The following is a 12,092-nucleotide window of genomic DNA, read 5'->3' on the forward strand; positions in this document are numbered from 1 at the left end:
TCCCTTGTTTTCAGACCTCAACACTCACTGATGCTAGAGAGCAAATTCTACATATAAGACAAATCCCACCCCTGAGGGCAGAATTTGTATTGTCTGCTTCATTTATACTTTCCAGAACATTTACTAGACTGCTCTGTCCACAGAAGGCAGTTACTAATTGTGCTTTGAAAGGATTACTTCTACTTTCCAGTGTAGGCAGGCTAAATAGCTCAGTTTGCAAACAGAATTTTCTCTAATCTTGAAAAGCCTGTATGAAGACTTATTAAAAAATGAAATCTGAGTTTTTCATAACTAAGGGCTTAATTTTGATTAACCTATGCTTGAGGAAGAGATAATTTTTGTGAATGTTCAAGGTTCATATCATAATTCTTAGGCCTAAAGTGGAACTAGTTGGCTTTGCTTTTATGAATCTTAAATACGCTTTTCCAGGGAGCCTTCCAACCCACAGCCTACCACAGTGGTGGGATTTAAAGTCTTTATACTATAATATGAAGACATTTATTTTTATTATTTGACATCTATTATGTTATCTAACACTATGCTGGAAAATCATGATCAAAAGAAGCCCAGAGACTATTCTGAGATTTATGTCCTATACCAAAATGAAATCTCTGGATCAACTCTTGATTCCTGATCAACACATATACCATCTTGACCCTACCTGCACTGGCTCTAGGAATTTATGGAACTACCTACGAAATAAGATCACCAAATCCTTGATTATGTCTTTCCTGTAATTTGTTTATCATAAGATGCTCCAGTCCATCTGTAGGGTTGCTAGATGACCACTCAATTTGTTCAATATGAAATGCTTTCTCTAAAGGATATTTAAGGTCTATGCTTATTAAGTTCAGAAGAGAGTAAACCAAGAAGGATTAAGTGTAGCTGATTGATGTTTTAAATTCCTGGAAATTTCCCTTTGAAACTCCAAAATTTTACTTCTCAGAACCTAAATGGAAATGATCTAAATCAGTGCCAACACATAGAAACATGTGGGCCACATATGTAATTTTATGTTTTTAGCATGACTATTTTTAGATACCTCATATAAGAGGACTCATGCAATAAGGAGAGAATTGCATTTTATGGCACACAAACATAGATAAGCAAAAATCTTAGAAGTGGAAAATCATAAGAGCAATATTAAAACAAAAACAGGTAAAATTAATTTTATGTATATATATTAGGATAATACATCCAAAATATGAGAGAAATATTTTAAAATTATTCAGATTTTTTTTTTATAGTAAATCTTCAAAATGCAGGGTGTATTTTAAAGCACATCTGAATTTAGACTAGTCACATTTCAAGTTCTCAGCCATGTTTGTCTAATGGCTAGTCCATTGAAAGCACAGATCTACATGCCTGAGTCATTCCCTGGAGGCAAAGAAGGATGGTTACACAGAGCATTACACTTTGAGTGAGACAAACTGAGTTCAAATCCTCAGTGCCACCTGTGGGTGACTTTGGGCAAAAAAAAAAAAAAAAAAACCTCAATTTTCTCATATGTAAATCAGGGATAATGTCTATCTTGTTGTAGGCTAGTTTGTTATTTAAATGTAAAAATCATATGGTGTAATTTATTTTGTCAATTTCTTTAATACTTTAAAAATAAATTTCAATATGAAATACATTGAAATCATATTGTTTAAAAAAAAAAAGCTACATGTGTTTATCAATGTCCTCCAGTCATCTTTTATGTAATGCATGAATGAAATCATCTGATCTTTATGAACGTTCTTATTGGTACACCAAACCTCTGTGACAATAACTAACAACTGAGTGCTCACTGTAGGCCAACTATGCTGTATGTGCGTCGCGTGTGTGATACCATGTGAGCCTCACAACAACTCTCTGAGATACATATCATTGTACAAAAAGGAAATCAGGCTTATAGAACTTACACGGATTGCCCATTGTCATGCTATGTGCGCATGATGGAGGTTTGTCTATCTGGTTCTACCACCTTTCCTCTTCACCACACACTAGTATTTGACATGTATTTGTGAAGTTGATTAAAGAATGCATCATTTGGTGCATGTGTAGTGTATTTTCTTACGTTCCCAGAAAGCTCATGTTCAAATATCACAACTTTTTACCTGTGGTGTTTTTGAATATTATCTATATACCACCAGTTAGTCTGTCAATCATAATAACCAAAATTCCATTTTCTTAAATATTATTTTTATGTAGTTTATTTACAGTAGGGTTTGAGGACATAAAAATTACTATCAGGAGCAAAAGCAACTGCGTTTGCTTTTAAAGGTGCAGTTTATATTTTTTGAATTTAGTTACTTATATCTACTTTTAAATATGCTTGCCATTTATCCACATATAAAGTATATGTTGTACATAGGCTATAACTAAATTTATTTAATTTTTTTTTAATTTTTGTTTTTTTTCTTTTTGAGATAGACTCACTATTGCCCAGGCTAGAGTGCACTGGCACGATCTCGGCTCACTGCAACCTCTGCCTTCTAGGTTCCAGTGATTCTCATGCCTCAGCTTCCCAAGTAGCTGGGATTACAGGCGTGTGCTACCATGCCCAGCTAATTTTTTGTGTTTTTAGTAGAGACCGGGTTTCACTATGTTGGCCAGGCTGGTCTTGAACTCCCGGCCTCAAGTAATCTGCTGGCCTCGACCTCCCAAAGTGCTGGGAATACAGGTGTGAGCCAGCATGCTTGGCCACTAAATCTATTAATTTTATTCCCCTTCCATGTAGGATTCCATACATGTGTGCAAATTTCTTGTTTTGTTATTGTGTGAAGAACACTTAACATGAGATCTGCCCTCTTAAAATTTTAGTGCATAGTATTTTTTTATCTATAAGCACAATGCTTATAGATCTCTACAGAGATTCTAGATTGTACAGCAGATCTCTAGAAATTACTCATCTCATATAACTAAAACTTTATACTCATTGAATAGCTACTCCCTATTTTCCCTTGCCCCAGATCCTGGCAGCCACCATTCTACTTTCTGTTTCTAGGAGCATGACTATTTTAGACACCTCATATAAGAGGACTCATGCAACAAGGAGAGAATTGCATTTTATGGCACACAAACATAGATAAGCAAAAATCCTAGTAGTTGAAAATCCTAAGAGCCAAAGCAATATTTAAAAAGAAAACAGGCTCACACCTGTAATCCCAACACTTTGGGAGGCCGAGGTGGGCAGATCACGAGATCAGGAGATCAAGAGCATCCTGGCCAACACGGTGAAACCCCATCTCTACTGAAAATACAAAAAAAAAAAAAAATTAACCGGGCATGGTGGCACACCCCTGTAGTCCCAGCTACTCGGGAGGCTGAGGCAGGAGAATTGCTTTTCCTTGAATCCAGGAGGCGGAGGCTGCAGTGAACCAAGATCACGCCGCTGCACTCCAGCCTGGGCAACAGAGTGAGACTCCGTGTCAAAAAAAAAAAGAAAAAGAAAACGTTAAAATCAGGATTTTTACAACCTGATTTTAAGACTAGCTATGAAACAACAGTATTGAGACAGTGTAGTATTGGTGGATGGACATGTGGATCCATAGAACAGAATACAGTCTAGAAATAAATTCAGATATAGATGATCAATTAATTTTTGACAAAGGTGTCAAGGAATTCAATGGGACGTTCTCTTAAACAAATGGTGCTGGAACAACTGAATATCTTCTTGGAAAAAACATGAACTCATTTATAGGCAGAAAGCAGTTCAGTGGTTTCTTGGTCACAGGGACAGAGGTTGGACTACAAAAGGGCAGAGAGAACCTTTTGGAGGTGATGGAAATACACCATAGCTTGATTGTGGTAATGATTTTGCAGGTGTACACAACTGTCAAAGTCACTGGGTTTTAAAGAGTAATGTAGGGTTTTTGTACATAAATTATATTTTTATGAAGTTGATTTTTAAAAATAGATATCCAGAAATAACTCATTTTATTCTTTTATTATTTTCCATGGCAAGCATAAGATGAACTCATCCTCAAATTCTAGGGATATATCTTCAGGGGGGGCCTGTTATTTAAAAAAATACATTTCACCAATTCATTGGAATTTTAAAATTCCAAGTAACACATCCTTTATAATCAGAAGGTGCAATCTCTCCATTAAATGACAGAATGGGAAACAAAATAATTGCTTTAAAATAATTAGTCCATTTGGCAGGATTCAAGAAATTTGAAAAGATAGCTAGTTACTATATAAGAAGGATTTGGTTGGCTTTTAATTTAAATCAGGACTGTTAGAACCTAAAAGAGGGTACCAAAGTGGTTTTAGCATCTACTTTTCCAAAGAAAAACGATAGCATTCAATGTCCCATTGTTTATTACTATATAAGAAGGATTTGGCTGGCTTTTAATTTAAATCAGGACTGTTAGAACCTAGAAGAGGCTACCAAAGTGGTTTTAGCATCTACTTTTCCGAAGAAAAACGGTAGCATTCAACATTCCATTGTTTATTCGGTTGTGCTGTAAGACAAACTGAGATGATTTCTTGAGACCTGTTTTAGATCTATAGAATTAAGCACAAGTAACATGAAGTAACCTATTTACTCTGGTAATATACTAAAACTTTTTATTTCTTTAAGACTTCATTTTTTTACATGAATGTGTAACTTTTTATTAGAAAACTTTAGTCTTGGGTTTTGTCTCCATCTAGTGGTCATGTTGGTCTTTTCCATTTACAGTCAGGCTTGGGTCAATGATGCATCGCCTACACTGACAGTGATCTCATGAAATTATAATGGAGCTAAATATATCCTATCACCTAGTGATGTTGTAGTTGTCATTATGTCATAGCACAACACATTACTCACATGTTTGAGGTGATGCTAAATGTAAACAGACCTACTGCACTGCCAGTCATATTTACATACAACTATGTACAGTACATAACACTGGATAATGATAATAAACAACTATGTTACCGGTTTATGAATTTACTATAATATACCTCTGGTCATTATTTTATGGTATTCTTCCACTTATTAAAAAAAGTGAACCGTAAAACAGTTTCAGGCAGGTCCTTCAGGGGGTATTCCAGAAGAAGACATTATTACCATAGGAGATGACATAGGAGTAACTCCGTGAGTGTTATTGCCCCTGAACACCTCCCAGAGGACAAGATGTGGAGGGAGAAGACAGTGATCATGATGACCCTCTGTTGGCCTAGACTAAGTATGTGTTTGTGCCTTTGTTTTTAACAAAAAAGTTTAAAAAGTAAAAAAATATATAAATAATGCATATTGAAAATATAAAAAAGCTCATAGAATGAGGCTATAAAGAAAAAAATAGTTTTGCGTAGCTATACAAGGTGTTTGCATTTTAAGCTAAGTGTTATTACAAGAGTTAAAATGTTTTTAAAAATTAAAAGTTTATAAAGTCAAAAAAGTACAGTAAGCTAAGGGTAATTTATTATTGAAGAAAGAAAAATATGTTTGCATAAATTTAGTGCAGCCTAAGTCAGTAGTGTTGATAAAGTCTATGGTAGTGTTCAGTAATATCTTAGGCCATCACATTTGCCCACCACTCACTCACTCACCCACTCAAAGAAACACCAAGTTCTTCAAGCTCCATTTATGAAGTACACACTCTACAGGTGTACCTTTTAAAGTCAACTATACCATATTTTTACTGTACCTTCTCTATGTTTAGATTTCTTAAGATACACAAATACTTTCCTTGTGTTACAACTGCCTACATATGCAGTATAGTAACATGTTCTACAGGTTTGTAGCCTAGGAGCAATAAGCTATACCAAGTAGCCTAGGTGTGTAGTAGGCTACGCCACCTAGGTTTGTGTAAGTGCATTCTGATATTTGAACAAGGATGAAATTGCCTAGTAACACATTTCTCAGATACCCCCATCATTAAGTGACGTATGTGTAATTGAAATTTTTAAAGGATAAGCCAACTATCCTGGGGTTTTTTCATTCTGTTTTTGTTGTTCATTTTTAGTTTTTTTGGTAAGGATTGAAAAACTATGGAGTACTATGCTTATTACCTGGGTGATGACATAATTTGTACACCAAACTCCTGCAACATGTAATTTTCCCATACAGCAAATGTACCCCTGAACCTAAAAAAAGTTAAAAAGAGAAAAATGGAAACCACAGTTCATACCTAAAACAGTACCTTTCATACTTATTTGCATCAGTAACTTCTTTCAAGAGAATATGCATTGGTATATAATTGAAGACACACATATAACGATTGGAAATAAAAAAAATCAAAAGCCATTTAGAAGGAGAAAGAAGGAAATAAACCACCTAAATCAATATTGTTACTAAAATTGATAGATTATCTTTAAGGTTTTTGGTAATGAAGAAAAAAGAGGAAGACAGTAATTGCTTTTTTTTGTTTGTTTTTGAGAGAGGGTCTTGCTCTATCACCAAGGCTAGAGTACAGTGGTGCGATCATGACTCACTGCAGCCTTGAACTCCTGGACTCAACTGATCCTCCAGCCTCTGCCTTCTGCGTAGCTAAGACTACAGTGCAAGCCACCACGCCCAGCTAATTTTTTTATTTTTCTTTTATAGAGACAGAGTCTTGCTATGTTGACCAGGCTGGTTTTAAACTCCTGGCCTCAAGCAATCCTCCTGCCTTGGCCTCCAAAGGTGCTGGGATTATAGGTGTGAGCCATGGTGCCCAGCCTTTCTTTATGTTTGTTTTGTGCATATTTTTTAATTTGATCAAATAAACCACATTTTTATGAGTAAAAATATTTTTAGACATTTTTTCTAAATAAAATATTCTTAATTTTTGTATAATTTTATAGAACTATAGCATACACAAAGTAAAATTCAGAAATCTTCGTGAATTCTTCAAAGTGAATAGGGTTATGTAACTATCACCCAGCTCAAGATCTAGAACATAATCAGCACCTCCAACAGCTACTTTGTGCTTCTGCTCAGTGTTCCCTCAAAGGTAACTACAATCTAACTTTTATTTCCATCATTTAGTTTTGCCTACATAAATATAGTAACTTATGTATATTTTTGCGTTTGGTTTATTTCACTCAACATTACATCTATGAGATTTGTCCATTTCTGCATGTAGTAGGGTTTTGTTCTTTTTATTGATGTATTCTGTTATACGAATATGTAATAATTTATATATACATGATATTGTTAACTTTGGGATTTTGCATTGTTTACAGTTTGGGGATTTTATGAATAGTGCTGCCATAAACATTCTAGTACATGGTTTTGGTGTACGTACTATACCTTTCAGTGCATATCTAGTAAAGCCTGCTGAGCCACAGGATGTACTTACATTCCACTTTAGTAAAAACTGCCAAAACACTTCTCCAAAGTAGTTGTACCAATTTACACTCTTAGCAGGAAATGAGAGTTCCGATTGCTCCACATGCCCATGGCTCTTGTTACTGCCAGGTTTGTTGATTTTCATTTCTTTTTTTTAAATAGCCATTCTAGTGGGCCTGTAGTATTAGCTCATTGTAGTTTAATTTGCATTATCCTGGTGACCAATGATGTGAAGCAATGTTTTTATGTGTGCTGACTGACCACTTGGATCTCCTCTTTCATGAAGTGCTTCATCTTTCTCCATTTTCTTTCTGGGATGTGTCATTTCTTATTTTTACAAGTTATTTATATATTCTCAATACTAGTTATTTTTGGGATATATGCTCTCTCAGTCTGTGGCTTGCCTTTTCACACTCTTACTGGTGATTTTAATGAAGAGAATATCTTAATTTTATTTATTTATTTACTTTATAGAGACAGGGTCTTGTGCTGTTGCCCAGGCTAGAGTGCACTGGTGTGATCATAGCTCAGTGCAGCCTCAAATTCTGGGGCTCAAGCAATGCTGCTTCAGCCTCCCAAGTTGCTAGGACTACAGGTGCATGCCACCATGTGCAGCTAATTCATGTATTTGTTTTTGTAGAGACAGAATCTTGCTATATTGCCCCAGGCTGTTCTCAGACTCCTAGGCTCAAGCCATCCTCCTGCCTCGGCCTCCTAAAGTGCTGGTATTACAGGCATGAGCTACAGCATCTGGCCTGAGAATATCTTAATTTTAATGACCTCTAATTTATCTATTGCCTTCTTTTGATTGGTGCTTTTGGTTTCCTGGTTGAAAAATATTTGTCTACCCCAAGATCATGAAGGGTTTTTTCATTGTTATACTCTAGAACCTTTTGTGTTTTACCTTTAGTGCTATTTTGAGTTGATATTTGCATTTGACACATGGTAGGAGTCAAAGTTCATTTTCCCATATTAATATCCAATTTATCAATGCCACTTATTAAAAGGAATAGCCCCTCACACACACACAAATACACACACACTACATTGCAGTGAAACTTTTGTCATTTATCTGGTGATCATATTTAGTTGGGTCTGTTTCTAGACTCTATTTTGTTTCATTGAGCTATCTTTGCCCCAATACCCCAGTTTTAATATTTTGGCTTTATCGTAAGTCTTATTATGTGGTAGTGTAGATATTCCAACTTCACTCTTATTTTTCAAGGTTGTTTTGACCATTCTTGCCCACTACATTTACCTTTTTTTTTTTTTTTTTTTTTTTTTGAGACGGAGTCTTGCTCTTTCACCCGGGCTGGAGTGCAGCGGCACTATCTCGGCTCACTGCAACCTCTTCCTCCTGGGTTCAAGCCATTCTCCCGCCTCAGCCTCCCCAGTAGCTGGGATTACAGGCACACACCACCACACCCAGTTAATTTTTGTATTTTTAGTAGAGACGGGGTTTCACCACGTTGGCCAGGCTGGTCTCAAACTCTTGACCTCATGATCCATCTGCTTCAGCCTACCAAAGTGCTACATTTACTTTCTAATTTTAGAATCTCCTTGTCAACATCTATTTTAAACAACCCTGCTGAGATTCATATTGGGATTACATGAAATTTCTAGATCTAGTTGAGGAAAATTAACATCATTGTAATATTCGGTGTTACAGTTCTTGAATATACTGTAATATATTTCCGCATTTGTTTAGGTATTACTTTTTGTTGATAATGTTTTAGAGTATTCTGTTGGAATTCTTTCTCTCTTTTTAAAGATTTATTCTTAATGTATTTTTTGGCTCTCAATGCTGTTATACATGTTACTGTCTTTTACATTCCATTTTTAATTTTTTTTACTATATAAAAGTAACATTTATTTTTCTCTATTGACCATGTGTCCACTGGCCTTGATAAATTTATTAATTCCAATAGCTTACCTGTACATTCATTTTCTTTTCTTTTCTTTTTTCTTTTGGAGACGGAATCTCTCTCTGTTGCCAGGCTAGAGTGCGGTGGCGCGATCTCAGCTCACTGCAACCTCCATCTCCCAGGTTCAAGCGATTCTCCTGCCTCAGCCTCCCGAGTAGCTGGGACTACAGGCATGCGCCACCACACCCAGCTAATTTTTGTATTTTTAGTAGAAACGGGGTTTCACCATGTTGGCCAGATGGTCTTGATCCCTGGACCTCGTGATCCACCCGCCTTGGCTTCCCAAAGTGCTGAGATTACAGGCATGAGGCACCGCGCCTGGCCTGAATTTTCTATGTATACAGCCATGTTGACAGCTAATAACAGTTTCATTTCTTCCTTTTTAATTTTTTTAATGTGGTCAGTTATACAGTATTGATTTTAAACAACCTTGCATTCCTGCAATGACCAAAACTTGATTGTGATGTATTATCCATTATTTAACATGTTACATTTGGGTTACATTTGCTAATATTTTATTTAATATCTGAATTGATCTTCTTGAGAGACACTGACCTATCATTTTCATTTTTAGTAATGTTCTTTCAGATTTTGGTATAAAGATGAGTTGGGAAGTGTTAACTTTTTTTTTAATTCCTGCAAGAGGTTAGATAGAATTGGTGTTATTTCATTCTTAAATGTTTGGAAGAATGTACCAGTGAGGCTTTTTCTTTGTGGAATGTGTTTTAATTTTAAATTCCATATTTTTAGTGGTTATATTTTTATAACTACTTCTATTAAAGATATATTTTTTCTTGTGTCTCTTTTGGAAACCTTTTAAGTAATTTATTTTATTTAAATTGTCAAATTTACTAGCATCAAATTATTCAAAATATCTTCCTATCTTTTTAATGCCTGTGAGATCTTTAGGTATAGATTTACCATTTCTGATATTGGTGAAACTAATCTTAAGTTTAGTCTGTGAAAACTAACAAATGATAGTTGACAGAATGAACAGCATCTTTAAAAATAGTTTCGCTTAAAATTCAGAAATATTTCTTATTTGACTTTTTCCCATTGGTTCTTGATAAAAATTAAGAATATAATGTTAAAATAGCATCATGAGTCAATCAAATGAAATCTAGGTGTTTTTGCTTTCAAATTATATAAACCCATATTAGGTAAGGATATAATGAGTATAAGTCATTTAGAATAAATTTTTGGAAATTATTTCTGCCATTTGAGTTGCCATAACTCACCTGTCAAATTATTTCAGCCATATGGACTTCTGATAGGTGAAGGGCTCAGCAAAAGCCAAGGCATGTTGGCAGTAACATAGCTGGGTAAGAATGGCGATGAATTCACTCCAAACATATTAGGTGAAAGTTATACACACGCATACACACACATCAACAACTCTGTTCAAATCAAATCTTATGCAGAATGTGAGCTCAACTACATAAGGGCAGGGATTTTTGTATGTTTTGCTCATGGTTACATCCTTAGCACATATAAAAGCTCCTGACACAAAGCCGTCATTCAGTAAATATGTATTAAATGAATGAGGAGTGCCTGAACTGCCTGGAGAAACACTGTGGGTACTGGGGAGCAGATTGAAATTCAAACTCCTGTTAAGAAAAATCTCTCAGAAAATCTCTCAGAAAATAGTGCAAAAATACAGAGATATAAAAAAGGAATACAACCTTTCCACACAACCTTTCCACACAACCTTTTAATTGCCTCTCTCTCTATATATAAAATATAGATAGATATGTCTCTACAGAGAGAGAGAGAAAGAAAGAGAGAGAGAGAGTGCGATCTCCTGCTTTTGCTATGTGAGCTGCCTGTTCCTCCTTTGTCTTCCACCATGATTGTAAGTTTCTAGAGGCTTCACCAGAAGCCAAGCAGATGCCAGCATCGTGCTTCCTGTAAAGCCTGCAGAACTGTGAGCCAATTAAATCTTTTTTCTTTATAAATTACCCCGTTTCAAGTATATAGCAATGCAAGACTAGCCTAATATAATTGTGATAGTAATGTAAACATTAAATATTACTCTAGTCAAAATTTCAATTTATCTATAATAGTAGTATAAAGGAGCAGTAAGTATATGTGACACGGGGAGTATGAAAATCAACATGATATCTAAAATTGAAAAACATAAAAAGCAGCAATATAAGGATTTGGTATTAAAAGTGTTTGGCTCTGGGGTACAATGGAGACAGAGGAGGTCTCCTGTATTGGGTTGCAAGCCTTGTAGAACGATTTAATACTATAAAACAATGCACATTCAACTTTCATAAAATTAACACCACAACGTAATCCATTTTTTAAGGACTGCAAAACCAAAACCAAGACAAAAGCAACCTTATGCTCCAAATAAAACCCTGAATTTTTCTACTTGCTCTTCAAATTAAAATTTGCTGAATTTGATTTCATCTGTAAAGTTAGTTATTAGTTTATTAGTTTTGTGAATACAAAAGAGCTTGGAAACTACAATTTGCTTAATAATAGTAATAATTTACAACGTGAAAAATGGGATTCATCAGCATTTACTTATTCAATCATGTTTCGTGTGTGTAGCAGGGAGCGGGATGCGACAGGCACAAGGCTGCGTGAAACCAGCAACGGTGCCTTGTACTCACCTGCACACCGGTTCCACTTCTAACTTTTCTGTTCTGGGCAGTGATCTATTCTGTCGGCTTTGGGACCAGACTTCTGAGTCCACATTCCAACGGTGCCGCTTCCTCGCTATGAGGCCTCATGCAGTTTCCTTCGCTTTTTCTGAATCTCAGATTCTGTATCTGGGAATAGTGAAGACTCTCTTGCCGAGCTCGTGTGAGAAATTAACGAGAAATTAATGGAAAGTCCTTTGCTTAGGTCAATGATAATAATAACCCCAGCCTCATAACTTCAGCGCCTTCTTTGGCGCGCGAGATACCTAG

The sequence above is a fragment of the Macaca nemestrina genome, chromosome 12 (genome assembly GCF_043159975.1).
Source record: "Macaca nemestrina isolate mMacNem1 chromosome 12, mMacNem.hap1, whole genome shotgun sequence".
NCBI classification, from domain to species: Eukaryota; Metazoa; Chordata; class Mammalia; order Primates; family Cercopithecidae; genus Macaca; species Macaca nemestrina.